The sequence below is a fragment of the Centruroides sculpturatus genome, unplaced genomic scaffold (assembly GCF_000671375.1).
Source record: "Centruroides sculpturatus isolate CEXI.00-Female unplaced genomic scaffold, Cexi_2.0 scaffold54, whole genome shotgun sequence".
NCBI classification, from domain to species: domain Eukaryota; kingdom Metazoa; phylum Arthropoda; class Arachnida; order Scorpiones; family Buthidae; genus Centruroides; species Centruroides sculpturatus.
The window spans coordinates 780,418-804,269 of NW_019384340.1; the positions used below are offsets into that span (position 1 = coordinate 780,418).

General features: G+C 29.2%; 1 protein-coding gene across 1 annotated transcript in view; it reads right to left on the reverse strand.

The window, feature by feature from the left end:
• The window catches only part of LOC111634019 (dual 3',5'-cyclic-AMP and -GMP phosphodiesterase 11A-like), a 31,981-nt gene extending 9,240 nt beyond the window's left edge, over window positions 1-22,741 (reverse strand). The window contains exon 1 of the mRNA XM_023378701.1: window positions 22,629-22,741. The gene's annotated coding sequence lies outside the window, so the exon portion shown is untranslated. The remainder of the gene's footprint in view (window positions 1-22,628) is intronic.
• Between the last annotated feature and the right edge of the window lie 1,111 nt (window positions 22,742-23,852).

The window sequence follows — 23,852 nt, forward strand, 5'->3', positions numbered from 1 at the left end:
TAATTTTCAAATTTTAATTTATATAAAAAAAACATAAATAAAAATACGATACATTTATTATATAGATACGTTTTCAATTTTATAACACAAAGCACACGTCTCTGTGTCTACAGTGTACAAATATTGTTGTTGGAGTTTGAGTGAGGAAGACCTCATATGATGTTTTGACGTCATAACCACCCATAGACAATATACAGAGAGCAAATTCTTTTATATAGAAATAAAATAGACTATATATATATATATACTATTGACATATGGATGTTATTAAGAGAAGATAGAATATTTATAGATATGATAAAAGTAAGTTTTCGAGTTTATTAAAGAAGCCATTACGTGTATATAAATCTTTCAATACATGAAATAATTTTAGGTAATCTTTTAAATAACTTTATATGTTTAATACAAGTTGTTTGGTTTGATGGGATACGCAACACGTGTGGGCTTTTTTTGGGGGGATATTAGTCTGTGTTTAGGTGTTCTTTTTATGAAAAACTGTCTATTGTTTAGGTTTCTTTAAGTGCTCTTTCAATGGAAGACGGACTCCTGATTAGGTATTCTTTCTATAGGAAATGGGTCCCTGTTGAGATGTTAAACACGTAAATAAAACCAGGAAAACCACGTTGTTGAGGCGCATACCTACGACCAAATTATCAGCGATTTACTACAGATATAGAATTTCATTCTTTCAATATTTTTACTAAAATAACTTTAACTTGATTAAATGAAACTTTGAGTAAAGATTTCAATATTTTCAATATTTTAAAACATTTATAATCTTCGTACTTTTTTCAAGTTTTATTTAAAATAACTTTCCTAATTAACAACGTTCATTCACTTATATAATATAAGTTTATTTCTCAATTTCTAAAAACAGAAACTTTGATTAACATCGAAACGATAAAAAAAATACACGTTTTAATCAAGAACGAGTTCTTATAAAGAGGTAAATTAACTTTTCTCGTCAAGAAACGTAAATAAATAAGTCTACTTTAAAGCAATATAAAGGAATCTGTGCTATAAAGGTAACATTTTTCGTTTTATTTTCCTTTAATTCTTCTTATCTATAATTATTTTATAAAAGTCTCTTCTTGTAGTTAAATTATTCGTAATTAATATAACAATATGGCATTGTCTTTTCAAGTATTATCCAATTGCAAATCCCATCATCATCTGAATAGCCTAATGGGAAATTACATAGGAAAAAGATGAAGTTAATACAATCAACATTGTAATTAAATAATATTTCTAAACTTATTTAAATATAATCAATTTACATGTTTTACTTTATTAAATACATTTTAATTAGAGAAATTTAAGAAAAATTTTCAATCGTAAAGAGATTTACGGTACAAAATTCCTGTAATTTATCTGTATTTAATTACAGCAACTACTACAGTCAAACCTGTAAACCACGACCACAACGAACATCAAACGTGGTCGTTGTTTGGAGGTTACGTTGTACTCATTTTTAAAAAGGCCACCGTTTACTTAGAGGTGGCCTTTATTGCAGGTTCCACCGTATAACATGAATATACGTTAACTAGAATTTTTTAAATAAATTTATTAAAATATGCATTCTGAATTAAATTTATCCTTGAAAATCAATGAAATATGCATTAGTATTTACTTCTTGAAATAATTTTTTCATCGAGAATTACAAATTTTTGTAAATAGTTTCCTTTTACTTTTAAGTAAAAAACACCTTCATTAAATGACAGAATATTCGTTTCTTATATAAAAAAATCCATTAAAAATATAAGGTATGAACCTCGGTATCTCCCTACTCCGGCCACCTAAAACCACCAAAATTTAACAGCACCTGTCCGTCTAATACACAAACATACCCGCAAAATTTTAGAAATTTACGACAAAGGGCACAGGAGTTATTGAGCTTCAAAATGGGTAAACGAAATCGTGTTACCCGAACACACACATTAACGCCCATATATACATGAAAAAAATCGAATTTTTTTTTTACATTTTTCGATGTTTGAAGGTCCCCCTGTGTCCAAAAATGTAAAAATCTTAAGATTTTGACCGATCGCCATACTTTCCCTTATATATAACAGCCGGAAAGTAAAATTCATATTTTAAAATATAAGTTTTAATGATAAATGACATATTTAATATTAAATTACTGTAGAAAATGTTTTATTAAATTATTAGTTTTGAATTTAATTTATAAAAAACAAAAAAAAATCGAATACAGGACGACTTTATGTCCGAATTTTTTATGTAGGAAAGATTATTAGATTAACTTTTTGTATAGGCTAAATCAGTGGACGTTTTAGTTAATATAATGTATTTTTTTTAATCATTTTTTCCTAAACAAAAAATAATTCTAAAAATCCCTATAAGTTTCTTATACTCGAGACTTTGGGTAGACCTTTTGACAGTGTTTTTAAACAATTAAATATTCGTTTATTAATATATATAACATTAATTTATAGGGACATAAAATCCTTTTCTCCAGACCCGAGAAAAGACTCCAGCATCCCCCCTCTCCAGAGCTTCACGTCCCTCCAACGTGGGTCTAGTGGAACCAAGGTTGGGTAAGCCAAGCAACTTTTAATAGATATAAAATTAAATTAAATAGGAATACACAATAAAAATATATCAATAACTTTTTATATAATTAAAAAAATTCTATCTAACATCTGGGTTTGGACCCCTCTTACGTCGTCCACCCTTTTTCTGCTGTTATAAACCATAGAAAATCAAAACATCCAATAGAGATAAAAGGGTTTGAGCTTAATAATTGTTAATATTTCTATTTAATAATTATTTTTAGGACTTATAATTTTATATTAAAATCAACAAGTAAATATAATTTATAAAACAAAAGATGTTTAACTGTTTTTAACTCATTTAATTGATTTAAATCCCTTTTAAAAATCGAACAAATTACTTCTTAACTTGACAAAATTTAATAGAAAATTAAGTTTTAATTATCCCATGAAATAATTAATTTTTAGTTTAAATTCCAAATTAAATAATTAATTTTAATTAATTAATTATTTTAGATTTTTATCATAGCAACAATTCGGCTAAATTTACTTTGATTTTTTAAAGTCATTTATATTTAGTGTAATTAATAAAAAAATATATATATTGTTTTTAACTGTTTATTTTATACTAATTTTAAAGCATATTAAAAGGATAAATACAATAAATGTAAGAGAAAATAGTGTTAAAAATGTCGATAAATAATGTAAAAAATAAAAATAACAATGCAAGTAAAAGTGATAATAAAGAAGCTAATTTATCACTGTCTCCATATTGTTATTTGAAATAAAATTTATGTAGATAATAAAAACTCATTGAAAATATTCTTAGTTTAAGAAGATATAGAAGAATTTATGTAGTATTTCATGCATAAATCTTCTTTCCATATGAAGAATCGTGTCTATTTTTAACTACGCCGATAAATAACGTGTTAACAACTTCACACTTTATTCAGAAAAGCATCACTCTTGGCCACGTTTGGGGCCTCACCTTACTAAGATTTTTCTTTAATATCTGTATAATTCCATTAAAGAAATTAGGGCCTGGGCCTCAAAAGTGTTTTAAAAAACCCTGCATATTAGAAATCTTTCATCAGAATTGATTTTTAAACACAGATAAGAAGAAAACATCGCTAAGTAGTTGAAAGACGGCCGGATTACCAAAAGAAATTGTTACTCGTACCTGCTACTTTGAGAAAATTAGATTAGTTTGATGGTACACGGTAAGGCAACAGGTGGGCTATCTGCCAAAAAGAGGAATTTTTATGAGAATCTGAAAGCTTAGGAGGCCTCTCTCCTAAGCTTTTCATATCTGGTCTCGAATTTCATTTATCTAAACCCATTCTCGAGAGCAAAGAGGATAAGAAGGAAGATTCCATTAGGATACAGAGCAGAAAGGGTGAAAAAAGTGTAGAAAAGACATATTTTCTGTTCTTATATCTGTATAATATTATTAGTTTATGGTAGAAGTAATATATACTTCAGTAATTTTGCTGATTAAGGATGTTTCCGTTTGACATTTTACATTACATTCATTTAACAAATAAGTGATTACGCTAGTCAGATTCTAGCAATATTAATTTTGTATGTCAACCTGTTTAAAATGATTCATTCCTATGTTTATCCAGGTTTATATTTATCATTTACATTATTGACATAGTTGAATTAGTTACAATACTACGTATTGCACATATACAAACTCTATACATAGAGAAATATTTTGTGTAATTTTACACTTAAACGATTTTATATTTCATCAAATATATTTAAGCTTCCATTAGGGATTAAATTATAATTAATAAAAGTGGCTATAGAATTTTCTGTCTGTGGAAATATATTGACATTGACTTATATAAATTAGATAAAATATCATTTGGAAATTCCTATGAGGCTGAATAAAATACAAAGCCCTAAATGATAGGAACCGCAATTATCTGCAGAGTGGTTACACCCTGTAATTATAATCATGCTTTTACACTAATTTACATCAAATTACCTTTAAAAATTGCTTATTTTTTCATCAATTTTAAGATAAATACGAACGAATATTTGACATTTTGAGCTACAATTTGAAAAAACTGTACGCATCTAAATTCCGTCCGTTCGTCTGTCCTTCCTTAATCTCAGGAATGGAATAAGATAGATTAAATCCAAGACCTGATATGGAACGTATCGGTAGAGTAGGTCCGGATTAACTGGATATAAACTTCCGTTCTACACCGAAAATCATGTGACTTCAATTCAAATATTTCCCCCTGAATGGAGTTAGATATAGGACCAGCATGACTCTGTTGTTTTCGGGAAAAGCCACTATTAATTTCAGATCGCGAGCATATATTTTGAATTAAATAAATCAAAAATATAATTAAAAACTGCATTGTGACGGATGTAATTTTGCTCCTTAATAGAAAATTTTAATATAAATAATAGGAAAAGAATAAAAAATGATAAAATTAATTAATTAAATATAAAATTTCAAGTATATTCTTGCACTGCATTATTATTTTATCTGAAAAGATAATTGAAAGGGGGAGAAAGTTAAATAAAAGGTCACATTCATCAATGATGTTATTTATGTCATTAAGTAAATTCGATATGAGGTATACAAAAGGTTAATTTGTTTTAATTTATCTCTTATTCCCACGAGAATTGATAGAATAAACCTAATCGAAGAACAATTAAATTAATTAATGACAATTTTAATTAAATAAATAAACCTAGAAAATTATCATTATTATTTTTTTAATTGTTAATCTAACTCACATCTATTATTAATAATGCTTTATCAATTAATCTTTGATTATATAATCATCATTTTATTTGAGATGTATAACTTCAATAAATAAATGAAGAGAAATTAATAGTTGAATATAATAAATGTACAGTCAAACCTTGATATAACGCTCCCCTCGTACAGAGCTAATGATTAGTTAGCATCAAATCTTCATACAATGCACATTATTAATGGACAAACGTCATTATCACCAAATCATGCGATTTTCGAACTTGACTTGTGTGTAAACCTTATTGTTTTATAAAAAAAATATTTGATTTGAACACAGTGAACTAAAACTATCAAATAATTATAATAATGGGTGAAAAATACAGTCGAACCTCCCAATAGCGACCACTAAATAGCGACTATTTCTTTCAGGAACGTTTCTTTTTGTACGCAGAATAACCTCCAAACAACGGACATTCTTTATATCCCCATCCTTTGTTAAGAGGTTTTATTGTATATATGCGATAAAAATTGAAGAATTTCAACTATAAAAAACAATTTATATGCAAAAACAAATTTATTCAGTGACGTTTTCACTATTTTTTTTTTTTTATCAAAATCGATAGTGTTTGTAGGCAATTGTTAATTGTAAATGTATTTTATATAATATAAAAATAATATAACATTAATTTAACAATAAATAATAAATTTTACGAGATTTTTATCAGAAAACAAAATCTGAAATAATAATAATAACAATTGAGTTTGAAGATTTATATATATATTTATTAAATATTACTTTTAATAATAGGAGATAATTCTTAATAAGTGAAGCAATTATTGGCTCTTTTTAAAACGATTTTCACCCTTGTTTTACGTAACACCCAAAGGCATTGTTACTAAATCGAATGCACAATTCTGGTTGCTAGGTTACGATCTTCCAGAAACTAACTGAGAAATGAGGTTCAGAGAATGAGGCAATCAAGGTTACAGGACACACATTAACAGATGAAAAATCGTTATTTTACGTGTATAATATCATTTATAAATTTATATTTCTTATAAATTAAATTTATTTTTATATATAATTAAATCTTGTGTTTTTAAAATTATGAAACAGTTGATTAAACTATATTCTAATTAATTCATAAGTCATTTTATGTTGAAAATTTTAATTTATGATTAATTTTATTTAAAAATAAATTATTGATTAACTTTAAATGTGAATAATAATAATAATAATAACAATCATTTCTGAATAATTATTACTGTTTTGCTTGTTCATACTGCATTTATGAATATAAACTAATCTTGTTACATGATTACTCAATTATATTTTTATTAAAGAGCGAATAAATACATAAATAATTTTCTTTCGCTGTTAGTTAAGTTGTCTTATTTAATACACACACACACCTACCTACACACCTATTCTTGAAAAATGGTCGTTGTTTATGACTAATCTCTATTTAGAGGTGGTCAATTGTTTAGAGGTTATTTGTTATTGAGAATTGTGTATTTAGGAAGGAACATTCCTCCCTAACACCTTACCTACAAACCTACCTACGCAGCTACCTACATACACACCTAGCTTTACACCTACCTACACACCTACACAAGCACGTTCATATGCAAACATCCAAATCTCGATATAACGCCTTCCTATATAGCAATGTATACTTCTACAAATAAATAAATAACAGCATAATAACTACGATTTACAGCTACCATTTCTGAGCCTCTAAAATTGGCACTAAATCGAGTGTAACGCTAAATTAAAGTACCTGAAGCCGGAATTCTACATAATCACAAGATTTCAGTTTGAAAATTTGAAATTCACACATACGGAGACGTTCATAACTATTACATAAGAAACCTCGCTATATAAGAAAGCTTTATAGCGAGGTTTGACTATATTATATCTTAATAAACCTAAAATTTTATAAATTAATATCGATAAAAGGTATAATATAGTTATAAGAATAAGTATTTCTTTACGCAACTTATATCAGTCCAAACTTGTGTGTAGACTTAACTCATTGTTTAGTACAAAATTTGCTACCGTTCGAGGTAAATATTAGTATTTACACATTGAAGTACAGGAAAAAGCTGGCTATATATTACTTTTAAGTCTTCAGATTGATTCGGAGGTAATAAAGGGGTAGGGCCATATCTCCCCAACCAACAGTTCGATTTTCCTGAAAATTTGGAGAAACATTCCACCCTAACACAGAAATGAAACTGCAAAATTTCAGAAATTTCCGACAATAGGAACAGGAGTAATTAAGCATTAAAACGAGCGAAAAAAATCGTTCCACCATACATATAGGAAAAAAAAAACACTGACCAGTGTTTGCATTCCTCAACGTTTCAAAGACCCTCGACTGAAAAAAATGTAAAAATTTTAGAGGAATCGCCATACTTTTCCTCTTTATATAACACTAGAAAAGTAAAAGAATACAATTATTCTAAGTATACGTCGAAAGCCATAGAAGAAAAAAAAACACATTAATGGATGAAGAAGATTATTTTTATTAAGAACCTATCAATTTCACGATATGGAAAAACGATACAGAGAAAAATCGATGGGATTGGTAGAAAATAACACTAATGCACAGAGAAATTCTAGTGTATTGATCAGGTAAAATCAATCAAAGTTTTGGTCAACAAATAAAAAATTTATTTATAATAACTTTTGTACATCTTCAATATTTTTTCTTTAAAATTTGCATTATTTTCGACAGAAATTGCTAAAAACAATTTATATTCTTTATTAATAATAAACTACACTTATTATTTATTCTATACACACGCCATATTGTTTATCCATTCTTCCTGATTTATTCATCAATAGAGGCGAAAATAAACTAGTATAAACAGAATAATGTATCCTGTTTTATTTTTTAATTGAGAAAGAAATTATTAATATTTAAGTATTTGTTCTATATTTGTATACGTTATTGTTATTTTTAACATGATTTACTAGAATAATCTATCTATTTAGTGTATTTTTTGCAATTTTTCTTACACGATTTTTTGTGGCCCTAAGCTGTAACACATAACAGGCTCTTCCCCTTAAACAAATAATGACACACGTAAAAATATAAGGCTGAGCTTGTAAACGCTGAGCTTGTTTAGCTTACGTGCAAATCCGGAATTGGGTCTATTGGTGTGAACCATTGATGAGGATTAGTGGTGTGGGTTCACACCACTAATCCTCAAATCACAACTCTGAGTATATTGCCCCTGCCCTGCCAAATGGCACTACAGGGTACAAAGAGACTGTAAGAAGGTCGAACACACAGTAATCACTGAGGTGACTTGGACAATAAAAGTCGAACCCAAGATAAGTGCTCGGGCTCTAGCTCTGGCTCTGGCGATACAACAAATGAGGCCCAACATTCCATGCCTTCCTCGCTCTCGAGTTCAACCTTCTAACATGTGCATACAGTTTTCACAGCTTTAAGCTGTTTGTACACACTCAACCAAGAACTGAGTGATCCCTCCCCAAGGGGTTCGTCCGGCGTATAGCCGAGCTATAGGTCTTTAGACCGCTTAACTATATTCCATCAAATCCTTTAAGTTTCATGAACATTGCGCTTCTGTTGCGGGCCAGGTGGGTTCTAGCCATCATCCTTGCCTAGCCTTTAATTAAATGGCCTTACTACATTGGCCGTGCAATTAGTGGGGACAGAAGGTCCCACATTTACTTTAGAACGAGCAGAGGAGCGTTAAGTTAACCTTGTTCAGTTAAACTCCGAGTTTTAGTAACTAGCCGTAGTCGGTATGAGACCGGACGACAGCTAGTTCCATCGGGTAAGAGGGGTAGCTGAGACTTGGGCAGGAGTGGCCCGTCTCCAGCTGCAAACCAAACTTCTTTGTGGCTTTGCAACAATTGCTGCATTTCGGCAACTTCGTTTTGCACTCTTTATGGGAGTGCTCCATCGAACGGTGGCTACAAGTCTGGCTTGCCGCTCTACAATGGGAGGCAATATGGCCAAACTCAGCATCCGTAACACCTGATGAAGGCAAGATGTTCCTTGACCCGGTTACTAGTCCACCCAAAATGGACCTTGCCAGTTTCTATATGCCTTTTGAAGCCGTCACTCCACAGACCCTATTGACGAGGCAACCTTTCCCTTTAAGAAAAAACTTGGACTTTAGATCATCGATCTTCATGCTCAGATCGTTTTGGACGGAGATAACCTCTGCCAGTTTGTCTTTACTGATGTCCTCTTGGACATCATAAATTATATCTCTTGGAAGGCGCTTCTTTGACAGTCGACAGACAACCGCCTCGTTCAGCGCTTTCCGTTCCGTGAATTCCTTCTGGTATACTTCGACGTCTTTTCGGGATGTGACTTCGATAAGAACACCGTTTCTCCTGACCCGGCGAACATTCTTTCTCCTACCTTCAACTTGGCAGGGTTGATATTTTTCTTGACACGGTCACGAACCGCGTCACTACTCTCCTTTCTGTCCTTCGGATACAGGAGGAGAACGTATTCCAACAAAGGCACGGAAGGCTCCCGCTTTGGCTTAGGAGGTCCACGTGCTACCTCAGCATAAGTCCCCTTTTTCGCTGTTGCAGGTCTTTTGTTCTCTGCTCTACTGGGTCTTATTTGATCGGTTGGTGGGACCAGGCCAGCTTCCTCTCTCTCAGTGCTTTAACTTTGATGCGAAGAGCTCTAATCTCTCACTCTTGCTTCAGCACAAGTGAGGTTATCTTGCTGAAGAGGTGCAGGATGGCAGAATCTACCATCTTTTGACAACGGTTATTGGTCTTGCTAGAAGACCAATAACCATCTAGCCTCAGAGATTCCCTCGATCTCCTTGCTCACTTCTGAGCATTTTAGCTGCACCTTGGCAGTCCTTCTTGCCTTTCAGTACAGGAAGAGTTTCCTTCTACACTTGCCAAAGCGATCATTCGTCCCTGGTCCGTATGGGACATCTTGACTTCAGCATCTTGGGAGGCAACTCCTCTGGTTGTCCTCGCAGCCTCGTCCCCAGCCGTGGCAAGACAGCCATCGTCCGTAGGGACGGCATGAGAACACTGGGGTCACCACTCCCCCACGAGGAACAGCATCTGAAGACGCCTCCTCTTCAATGTGCAGCTGTCTGCACATTGCCTGCTCACTTTGTGTGGCCGCCATGTTACCGGCCACTACTCCTTATCTGTGGCGATCAAGTCACTCTCTTCAGGGCATATCCTGAAGAGAGTGACTAGGCTAGATCAACGATCTCCTCGGCCCTTTTGATAACAACAACTGGCTTAGATCCAACTTTCCAGCTTTTTTCTTGCTGGCGTTTTGCTTTTTGCGGACTGCCACTTTTTGATTGTGGTGCTGGAAACACCACTTCCTCCCTTTTTACCAGTCAAAGGCTTCTTAGTAGCTTCTGTTAGCTCAGGAGTCTCGGCTTTGCATTGCTGAGAGTATAGAGTTGCATGCACTAATTCTTTTTGATCAGCCATCATAAAGTAAAATAAGAAGAAGAGGGGTTGAGGTCACTCCCAAGCTTCCACGGGCACCCCACATCCTTTCAGGCATCAAAGTAAACATTTAAGAGCCACCCCATAAGTGGTTCAGCCTGCTGCCGGAACAGTTACTCATTTAATTGGCCACCTATCCAAGGTCACCCCAGCCTGATTGGTTGTTTGGCTTGGGCTGCCTTCTTATTCGTCTAGGACGCTTTCTTTCCGTTTTTGGTTCTCCGGGGCAGTTACAGGTCATCCAGCGCATGATGGACCTATAAGCACCTCCCTCCCCTCAAGACATAAGGAAGTTTGCCCTATGCCACAGAGAGGCTTTGCCAACCAAACGTCATGGTAGACAGCAGCTAGCATGATCCTGTGAGCCATTATGTGCTATCCCCTGGCCACCAGCGAGGCTTCGGATAAGGGAGTACGAGTCTTCTCACCACTGGCTTTGGCATGCACTGGGTGTGAAAAGTCTAGTCTTCCTCCTAGGAAACTGCTTCTCTTTTACCGTGTGAAAGGCTCGAGCTGCCACGGGCTGAGGCGGTATTGACTGCATTCGGCCGCCTTTTTTAGCGTTCAATCATCGAACTCGCACCACCGAGAATGGGGGAGTTCACGAGAGTGTGTCTCGAGTTCCAGAGGGTTTGGATTGTCAGATCCATAGCCTAGCAGACGCGATGTTTGAATCCAGGAGATCCAGCATACAGCAACCTCAGGTTCAAAAGAGACACTGGAAACTTCACCTGTGAGTGCGACAAGCGGGGGGGGGGTCGTCTTGCTGCCATCGAGAGCGGTGCTCGATCGAGGGCAGGGGAACTCAGGCCAAGCCGCGCGATTAGCGCAGCAGGGATCTTTACTTGCATTTCAGCAGTGCACCTGTCAAGTAAGGCCCCACAAGGGGCACCCGCTTATGCTTTCACTTCTTATTGGCAAGTCTACCAATTTGCGTCAGACAAGCCCAATCAACTAGACTCCTTTTATCTCGTCCGAAGACAAGTCCTCCCTGAGAATCTTATTAGTAGCGGCTACAGCGACCATCCTCCGGAATCGGACTTACTGAGGGACCTCTTGCCGCTAGGCCCCCATCACGTCCAGGCCGGTTCCCTACTTGGGAGGACAAACCACTAATGGTTGGCTACGTGGAGTTTTCCGGGTTATGCACGTGTTTAGCAGTTAAACAGGAACAGCTTCCTGTAGAGAGTACTCTCTGGTGGCACCTCCTTGCGTTACCTTGCCTTATCCCAAGATAATTCTAGGCATTAGTTTATCAGCATCACGCTCTAAATTACATTTATACACAGCAATATTATCCTATTTTAACGATTGTTTACCGTTTTGTTCAATAGATCAAGCAAAATTTGGCATAAAAATTTCATTTTATTCGGTTAGAAAGCGAAAATATTCCAGCTTACAATATACACAATTTAATGTTAACTGTACAGCAACGTAATAAATATAACTAAGCAGTGTCCTGCCTACAATATAAAAGGAAATTCTTTAATTAAATATGTGTAAGTAACGTTTGTTCAAGCCATTAATGCATTTGTTCTATAGCTTCCGGGATTAAACTCTTGTACATTATTTAATATAGGGTCTATTACCTTAAGGGTCATCGTTGTTAATTTATTAATTAACTGTAAAATTCTTATTTGTATAATTTATTAAGAAAATTTATAATAACTCTGAAAAATTTACTTCGTTATTTATATTAAAACTTTCGAATTACGTATAAAGTTTTAAGGTCAAATTTCAAAGTCGATACAATTGCTTATGATTTATGCTTTAATTATCTTTTTTGAAACAGTTTTATTGAGTTTTTTTACAAAATTTTTGCAATTTTTCTCTATAAAATAATTCAAAAAATAATTTTTTTAATTAATTTTATTTTTTTAATTGGAATTTTCATATATATTTTTTTTACGTAACCATCTTCAAATTTCAAGATGCAACGAATTAAAAACAAGTTATAATCGCTTTACGTTACCGAACACTCGTTTCATTAATAAATTAATAAAGTTTTATAATTAAATATTCTAAAATTTATATAGTTGAACCTCCCAACGACGGCCACCCGTAGAAAGCAGCTATTTCTTTATGAACGTTTCTTTTTGAATCGCGTACAAAATAACCTTCAAACAACGGCCATTTCTTACTGTTACTTCTAGTGGTCGTTGTTCAGAGGTTTTGCTGTCTGTATTTATAAATATTTTAAATACATTACTAATACTTTACAAGGGAAATAAGACCTTCCTTGGCCGTTGTTTGGAGGTTATTGTGTAGTAATTCTTTTTCCAAAAAAATTCCTGAAAAATGTCCGCTGTTTAGAGGTGGTCGTTGTTGCAAGGTGGCCGTTGTTTAGAGGTTTCTTTTGTGAATTTATATTGAATATATACACTTATTCAACTTACAATACAAGATGCAACCTCTTAAGATCCCTTTGAAATGATAATATCTTCAGATTTAAAAAAAATCTCTACGTCTTCCTTACAGCATAAACAGGTTACCGAAGATAAATTTAAAAATAAAATAAAATAAATTATATAAAAATCCGTTCATTTTAAAGTGATTTTAATTAATAATTCAAAAACTATTTGCCTTTATTATTTTATTATTTCAAAGAAAAAGAATAAATACATAAATAAATAAATTATCAATTAAATTACACTAGAAATCAATTTAAACAAATAATAATTAATCGATTAAATTAAAGTATATATTAATTTAAAATTTAATTAACATCTTCCGTGGTTTAATTATATTTAATAGAAGTTTAAACGATTTCAATGAGTGCTATCATTTAATTTACTTAAATTTTTATTGAAGTTTCTATAAATTATAATTATTTATATTTTTCTACTCCATTCGAATGGGTAAAAATGCTCATATTTTTATAAAATCTGTAAAGAAAGTGTGGAAATTCTGCAGATGTTTTATTATACATGAAGAGATCAAAGGAATATCTATACATAAAGTAAAGTGGAAAGATGAAGAGCAAGAGAAGATTGTGGAGAAATATCTCATAAATAAAAAATATTTTTCCTCTTCCTTTCCCTCTCTTCCTCCTCTTTCATCAACGTATTATAAAGCAATAAATTAAAAATATTAATTAATTTTTCATGATTAAAACGCATAATTAGTGAATATTTAACGAATTTAAGCGTAGAAATTTATTCTATATTTTTAAATTCCTACTTTATTAACTATTTTTTTACTCAGTACACGTACATAGGCCTAATTAAGCTGTACAGTACATAATGCTTGATAACGTGAGGTTACAGCTGTACGACTTGTCAAAATTAGGTCCATTATGAGCGTTTATAATCTTAATAGAGTAAACTATGAAGATCAATGTAATAAACTATAGGAATCTAAAAAGAATTCGAACCAGGACTCTCAAAGTCTACAGGATAACACCTTGCAGTGTGACACTCAACCAGGATAACACGTTAAAATCGAAATTAAAAGCTATAAAACACGTTTAATATTCTGTGAAGTAGGGAGGGCATGTTGTGTTATAGCATAGAGCCCACGAAGCAACACTGCAATTATGTTTACAAGAAAAATTGTTTAGGACGAATCTTCATTGCACGTTTATCCAAGTGAAGTTGAGTTTAGAAGATGAGAAATATTCAAAAATTAAATTTAAAATGTACATATTCTATATGTTTTGTTTAATATTAGCATATTTATCACACGAGACTGACGTAATCAATAAACGTGCCCCTGTATCAATGGTACGAGACATAACACTAAATTTTATTCTGTAACATTTCATTCGATGTTGCTTACAATTTCGATTAAATTTTATAACATTTAATGCCCCGTTCATCGATTAAATTTTTATTGTGACGCCACAAAACACTTATAATTTACGAATTTTCGTTACAAACTTTCGTCATACAATAAAAAATTTAAAAATTTTAATGCATTTTCTGCAGTTAACATTTTAAAAAAAAGTACAAATAATGCTGGAATGGAGCAGAAAATAACTAAGAAATTCGGTTTTTATTATTATCTGAAAGATTTGAAGGCTTTAAAATCGAAAAACCAACGATTTTCTGCTCTCAAAATTTTCCTTAAATAAAATTAAATCATTCTCATAAACAACACGCTTAAACTTAATGTTTTTTAACATGAAATAAGTGTAGTTAACGCAATTAAATAACTGTCGAACCTCCGATAACGGCCACCTCCCAACAACGTACACCTGTAAAAAGCGGCCCCTCTTACAGCAATAATTTTTAAGAAGAAATATAACAACGACCATTCGATTACAACAGTAGTCAGTGGCCGTCGTTAACAGGTTAGGCAGTATTTTTGCTATTTTGAAGATAAATCAATAAAAATCGAATGTTTAGAAATAATTTAAAAGATTTTCTAACGAATTTTTTCTTTTTAAATTTGATAAAAAACTCGATACTCGATACAAAATATTCTTAGAAATAATTCAGAAGAATAATAAATAATAAAAAAAAGTTTTCATAAATTATGAATTATGATGGAAGAAAGTGTTGACTTTTTTTCTTCTCTTATTTTATTTTCAATAACAAGAAGTAATGATTATTTTTCCAATATGACGTACACGAATTTACTTTTACTGACGTCCAATTTAACCTGGTTCAATCATATTCAATTCTTTATTCGATCACAACGGAAACAAAATAAAAATTGGCAAAAAAAAGAAACCATAATAATAAAGAATATTCCTGTTCAGCCAAACCTCTAAACGACGGCCACTGACGGAAACATAAAATATTAATGGAAATTATTTTAGAGTATGTGCATTTCAACAGAAACATTGCTAAATAATGACCGTCGTTTAGAGGTTATTTTGAATGCATTTCAACAGAAACATTCCTAAAAAATGACCGTCGTTTAGAGGTTATTTTGAATGCATTTCAACAGAAACATTCCTAAAAAATGACCGTCGTTTAAATGTTATTTTGAATGCATGTCAACAGAAACTTTCCTAAATAATGACCGTCGTTTAGAGGTTATTTTGAATGCATTTCAAAAAGAAACGTTTCCCCCCAAATTACCGCCGTTTGGAGATGTCCGTTGTTAAAGGTTCGAACGTATATCTAAATCATAAAATCCATATAACTTCAGATTTACTTATTTAAAAAATATTTCCTTATTAATTAATTATTTTATACTTGTAAATATTTACAAAATTAATTAAAACTTTAATAAATTAAAAAATTCTTAACCCCCCAAAAATTTATTATTTTTCTATAACAAAATTTTATATCTTAAAGAGTTAAATTACCGAAAATATTTATTAAATTTTCACAAGAAATAAATTAATTTTTTAGATCTAAACAGAAACAATTCATCGAATAATAATAACAATAAAATTATTGCTTTATTATTCTGAAAATTATACGCGTGAATAAAGAAAATTAAAAACAATTTCTATTCAAATTAATCTTTTTATTTCCCTTTTTAAGGAAAACATTTTTCTAAGGGATTCATTTTTATTCGAGTGTAACACTTCATTCGAATTCTATAACATAAGCAACAATACTACAAAACAATATAAAAACCTTTTTATATCCTTATTTCTCATTAAAACCAAGTTGTTATTGCTCATTTGAGAGTTATAACGGAGATTTCTATACTCGTACAGTAGAGAAATTCTCGAGATTTTTGTATACGGTCAAACCTCGATATAACGCATCAAAATTTGGCATTAAATCGAATGTAGTTGCTAAACTGATGATCCTCCAAATATAAAACAATGTAACGTATACACAAATTCGAAGTTTGAGAGGTTGAAGGTCAATCGATTTAGTGATAACGTTACCTCTTTATAACGTAAAATCGCAAATTAAGTAATTCGAAGAAGCCCTATTTAACATTTAGGAAGAAGATCCGATCGCCACGTTATACAAGAGAGCGCTATATCGAGGTTTGGCTGTACGAAAGTAGTAAATGAGATTTGTCACGTCCTGTTTAATACAATCAAACAATTTTCGAGAAATAATTTAAGAAATTCCAATAATTATATTAAGTTGTAACTAAATCTTGAGAATAGAAACGAATTTGACAATATTTAATTAATTAAAAAAAATGTAAAATTAGTTTTAGTAAAACGTAGAAGAATTTTCATTATTCATTAAATATTTTATTTAATTATAATTTATCCTTACGCTAATTCGAATTATCGACTGTTTTATTTTATTTATTCTCGTTGAATTTACTTGTAAAACTTAATTTTTTTTCTTTTTCTTTTTTATTTTTTCGTAAAGAAACAGAGAAATGATTCCTTTCTTCTCCATCCTCACCTTAGGGATTGTGCAGAGATCCTCTAGAGATTACAAACAAGATGAACATTTCTATCTATTTTTTTCCATTTCAGTATATGTATAGAGTATTTTCTTTGATTAAATTTCAAAATTAAACACTTAAACAAGAATAAAATTTCAAATTTTATTAATTTATCTCAAAAATATCTTCCAGAAAATAAGCCTCAAAAGCCCTTTCGCACTCCCTTTAATCGCCAATAATCTGAATGCTCGCTGTTCAAAACTCGATATAACGACACCGCTCGTCGCTCCGAAATCGAATTCGGCGCTAAACCGAGGAATCTATAACGATAAGAATCAGATTTGAAAGTCATGGATTTTAGTGAAGTAAAAGAAGCTTAGTCGGCGCTTTACGGGGGTAGCGCTATATTAAGGTTTCAAAGGAAATTTAAGAGCCGTTTTCAAATTAAATTAGAGTTAATAATTGATGATATAAGTGAAAAACGAATTAATATTCTTCACGAAATGGTGGAAAATTTCGATGTTTTTCATGGAGTAATATTGATAAATCGGTATCGAAAGAGTATTTTTGAAAATGGATGCTTATTGCAGTGTAAAGGGATGATATCAAGGATCAGATAACTTCTGTTTCTGACAGTTAATGATAAGAATATCCGATGCTGTAATCGTGTGTGTGTGTGTCTGTCTACGACATTCTTATTTTTCAAGCTGATAAATTTTTCAACAAACTCGTTACTTCTATTAATAATAATATAATTAATTTCTTATATAAATCTCAAATTAATCTTTTTGAAATATTCATATAATGAATACTAAGTCTGAATTTTAATTGTTCGTTTATTGACGAATTTAATCGTTATTATGACGTAGATAATTTATAAATGTTAAAGTTTATTACGTGGAGCAGTCATGGGGCTACTTTAATATGATTATAAAATAAAAAGTATTGGATATTATCCTCTTAAATTTGCCAAAAATATATAATGATGTTAGAGTTGTAATCACGAAATGTTTTATTCATTTCTACAAAAATTGCATAAAAGAAATTTTCTGTGCCAATAGATCAATAGTACATGCACTAAATCGATTTTTTTTGTACTTTTGTTAACTTAATCACAATTTTCTACTCGGATATTATGAAAATTCATCAAAATGTCTTCAAATAATTTTTGTAGATGTATTAGAAAATTAAAGAAAACATTCATTCTAATCAAAACGTTGAAGTGTTTGGCTGATCTATACACGAAAAAACACAATTTTCTACTGGAATATTATACAAATTTATCAAAAATCCAGAAATATTCTTCGTGTACGATATTAAAACATTAATTTTAATAAAAAAAAATTTAAGTGTTTTGATGATATATACACAAAATCATACAATTTCCTACTTAAATGTCATCAGAAATCCAGAAAGATTCTTTGTAGAAGACATTAAAAACATTAATTCTAATCAAAACTTTCAAGTACTTTGTTGATTTATATACAGAAACACACAGTTTTCTACTTAAATATTATAAAAATCCATTAAAAATTCACAAATATTCTTCATGTAAGCATTAAACACACACACAAAAAAAATCATTAATTCTAATGAAAATTCTGAAGCATTTTGCTGGTATGTACATAGAAATCTATGGAATAAAACAATTATAAATGTATGTGCATTTTTTTACTTATTTTCAAATCTTTTATCCTTTTCAGGAACAATATAAAGCTTATTCTGATTTTAAAATTTTCCCTCGGGTCAACTTGATTGAATTTTTTAAAGATAAACATTGGAGAAAACTTCGCTAAAATACTTAACGAAATTCGATCGATATAAATAAAATAAAGTAAATATATTTTAAAATAATTTTTTAATAAATTTTAGAATAGAATTAACTTTTTTACAGTTAGTTTTAACGACGTAAAAATACAATTTCAAATGTTAAATCTTAAAAAAGAAAAATACTATAAATAAATTATAAAAATTATGTTTTTTAGTTGATATTTTATATTTTTATTTATAATATCAAGTAGAGAAATCAAGAACATTTTATTTTATGATATAAATATAGAATTTCGAGTAGAAATTTTTTATAAAATAAGATTTTTAAAAGGGGAAAAAAACTCTCTATTCTTAATCAATCATATCTCAAAGAAAGTAGGTGTCTATTTGTCATCTCAATACTTTCCACCATATTGAAGTAAAAGTCTTCAATGTTCTTTCAAGCTTAAACTTGTCTAAAATTCAACAAAGTTTTCCCTTGAACATAGAATTTTTAAGATTTTTCTTTAACTTATAAAAGTATCAATTGTAGAGTTATCAATAAATCTTCAATGACAAACCATCTTGTGAAAAATCCTATAAAAATTTACACTACAGCATCAAACTAAAAATATTTTCAGAATTATTTATTTTCTATTTCCCCCTTTTTTTCTCATTTAATTTATGTCCGCATTTTGAATNATATACACAAAATCATACAATTTCCTACTTAAATGTCATCAGAAATCCAGAAAGATTCTTTGTAGAAGACATTAAAAACATTAATTCTAATCAAAACTTTCAAGTACTTTGTTGATTTATATACAGAAACACACAGTTTTCTACTTAAATATTATAAAAATCCATTAAAAATTCACAAATATTCTTCATGTAAGCATTAAACACACACACAAAAAAAATCATTAATTCTAATGAAAATTCTGAAGCATTTTGCTGGTATGTACATAGAAATCTATGGAATAAAACAATTATAAATGTATGTGCATTTTTTTACTTATTTTCAAATCTTTTATCCTTTTCAGGAACAATATAAAGCTTATTCTGATTTTAAAATTTTCCCTCGGGTCAACTTGATTGAATTTTTTAAAGATAAACATTGGAGAAAACTTCGCTAAAATACTTAACGAAATTCGATCGATATAAATAAAATAAAGTAAATATATTTTAAAATAATTTTTTAATAAATTTTAGAATAGAATTAACTTTTTTACAGTTAGTTTTAACGACGTAAAAATACAATTTCAAATGTTAAATCTTAAAAAAGAAAAATACTATAAATAAATTATAAAAATTATGTTTTTTAGTTGATATTTTATATTTTTATTTATAATATCAAGTAGAGAAATCAAGAACATTTTATTTTATGATATAAATATAGAATTTCGAGTAGAAATTTTTTATAAAATAAGATTTTTAAAAGGGGAAAAAAACTCTCTATTCTTAATCAATCATATCTCAAAGAAAGTAGGTGTCTATTTGTCATCTCAATACTTTCCACCATATTGAAGTAAAAGTCTTCAATGTTCTTTCAAGCTTAAACTTGTCTAAAATTCAACAAAGTTTTCCCTTGAACATAGAATTTTTAAGATTTTTCTTTAACTTATAAAAGTATCAATTGTAGAGTTATCAATAAATCTTCAATGACAAACCATCTTGTGAAAAATCCTATAAAAATTTACACTACAGCATCAAACTAAAAATATTTTCAGAATTATTTATTTTCTATTTCCCCCTTTTTTTCTCATTTAATTTATGTCCGCATTTTGAATTTAATATATTTTTTTATCTACGTAGAAAAATTGAACACGCATTTCTTATATATAAACTATACGTGACACATGTAGAAACACTGTATATACCGTAATATATATTATAAAATAGAATAAAATGACATATTCACAATGCCAGGCTGCAATTTTTAATTTATTTACTTTAAAATATATGCTCTCGATCTCAAATTAGTAATGTTTTGCCCTTGTAAATCATACTTTCCCTATTAGCAGCAGAGTAATGCCAGTCATTTATGTAACTCCATTCTGGAAACTTTTTTTAATCTGTTTTAGTGGTTAATTCTTTTTAATAATACCTTTAATTATAATTTAAAATAGAAAATTAATTTCGTTTCTAGACATTTCTCTCTAAAAATTAAATTTAATCCGTTAAAATTAAAGGCTAAATAGTGTAAATAATATATCATTCACACATATATTTTTTAAAAAATCTTCTTCTTTAACTACTGTTAAAACTTCTCCACCCAAATCAATAACACTTTATCTTATGATATTATCTGTACTTTAGTATATAAAAAAAAAAACAAAGTAGGACCTACATTTTATGCCTAGATATTATAGTAATTTTTTTTACTAGAAGTTTATTATCACTTTTAAATTAGATATAAAAAATATATATATATCAGAATTCTTGTATTATTTGTAAATTAGAAGAGTTTATATTCTCGTAGTACATGTGACCTACATTTTGTTGGTAGGAAAAATTTTAACTGTCAGATGAAAATGAATAAAATTTTATTGTTTGCGTGAAAATTCATTTTATCCTTCTTTATTTAAAAAAAAATAAATACGAAATTTATTAAATATAATAACTTATAACTGGTTCACTGACATACATAAGAGAGGAATATCGACTTTTATAATATCTTTTTGTTTTTTTTTTTAGCATTATTAACCAAACACATGAAAATCTTTGAATGTATTTGATAAAAATCACTTTAAATTACGATAAAATATAATAAAATTGTATTAATTTTTATTTAAAATTTACATAAATATATCTTAATATTAAAATAATATATTAACTACGAACCTTAATTATCGACTTAATTAGACTTTAATGTTAATAAACTTTGACAGAATATATAATTTTTTCGAGCAAATCCTAGTCTACAGACTTAGAAAATGAATTTATTAATAATTAATTTTTGCTTAATTATAAAATAATAGACAATAATAAACAATTATCGAAGATCAAAGGAGATTATTCTCATCAACATATTAATTAGAAAATCTATTATTTAATCAATGTTTATGGACTTAAGTAATATAAATTACAATTTTTATTACACGAATTTTATTGTTAAAATAAAGTTGTAGGAATATATATGTATTTTTTATTTATTTATTTATTAATTTAATTAATTTTTTGGGTTTTATAACTAGCGCAATTCCATGTTGCACATGTCACTTATATTTCGTAATAGAAAACGAATAATCGAGAACGACGCACATTAAATTTATGACAATATTACTGTTGACAACATAATTAAATTTTATAGCGTCAATTGGATATAATTCAGCTAACAATATGCTACTAAAGATAATATAATTTCTTATAATATTTATACTTTCCTCAACGTTGTATGATATTAAAAAATATATATATATATATTCTTTCTAACTTAAAATTTCATCGTTTACCACTGTAAATTTTATATATAAAAAGTAAATTTAGTAAATAAAATCATTGTAAATTGTTATTGTATTTTATTAACGTATAAGAGATTTAATAAAAGTTACAATTCGCTAATTTAATGCATTCACAATCCATTAGAATTATGATGGTTAGAATAAATTTAATATTGTTAATGTTGCAAATGAACTAATAAATTATTAAAGATACTTGAACTAATAACTAACTTAATAATTCGAGATGAAACTGATTAAGAGGATGCGCATTGATATTAAGAAATCCCCCTGTAAATCACTCTTCCTTACATTACAATAGTCTATACAGGAAAGCTAATATAAAAGGGTTTTTTAATATTTTTAATACTTTAAAATCTAACGTTATAAAATAAATATACGAAAATTATTCTTAATAAAATTTTTTTTTAATTATTTCGAAGATTTTAAATCATACTTACTAATTTATGCAACTGTATAAAGGAAGGATTTCCTGCTGTTAACAGAGAGAAGCTGATAGCGAGAATGCTATCTGATCACCAAGCACACTTCTTTCTGAGCTAACCACTGCGACGTCACCATTATAATGCGCATGCTCTGCCAAATGATAAACACACGCAACTGTTCCTGAGAGTAAAATTTGTTGTGAGAATTGCATACAATTTATAGTAATATATTCATTTTTAAAGCGACAATATCTTTACTATTACACATAGAAAATTACTTTTTATATGTATAAAAACTGTCTCTAAGTCTATTAAAAGTAATTATTTAATTTAAATTCTCTTCTTTTGTTAAATATTCTCAAAAAAAACTATTTATTACAGCTAATTTTTTTTACTTTAGATTTACTTTTAAGTGAATAATACGATTATAGATGCTTTAGTTTTTTTTTAATTAAATTGATTTTACAGGCATTTTTTTTATTGTATACAGTTAGTAAATTATTGATATTTTTCTTTATTATTAATAGTAAATTTTTAGTATTAAGGTGTGACCTCAAACGACCCAATTTACTAATGCATCGAAAAGAAAAATTTGATAATTATTTAGATTTTTTTTTCCTAATAAAAGTAATTTAGGATTAAGTATTAAAATTATATACAAATTTTTGAATCTAAAAATAGTTGACTTAATAAAATATGTTTTTCTGCAACCCAATATAATTTTGTGCATACATAAAGCTTATTTTATTTAACTAAATTGTTAAAAATAGCTCGAATATATGTTTTTTTTTTAAATTCGTTAAAAGTTAATATTGTCGAATGTATTTTTCAACTTAATAATAGAGGATTTTCTATACTTAATACCAGAAAATATTCATATTCTGAGTTTAGTAAACATGTGATAATAGGTGTAAAACTTTTAATAATGTAGAAATCTAGCATTTATGTTTTAATAATTGTTAACTACACGTGTCAAGATGAAGGTCAGATCATAACTCTATTAATAAAACCTTCATAGTATCACAGAAACTACTTATTTTATAATCATTTTTTTATATTAAGAGTAATTAATAATATAAGAAGATTAATAATTGCCATTTTGTGGAAATTATTAAAGCTACTTCATCTTTTAACACTTCATTTATTGAAACCAAAAGTTAAAATTTATTATTATTATTTTTTTTTTTTCGGAAGGAAGTGATATCCATTTTCTTAGAGCACGTCATCTCCATCAAATTA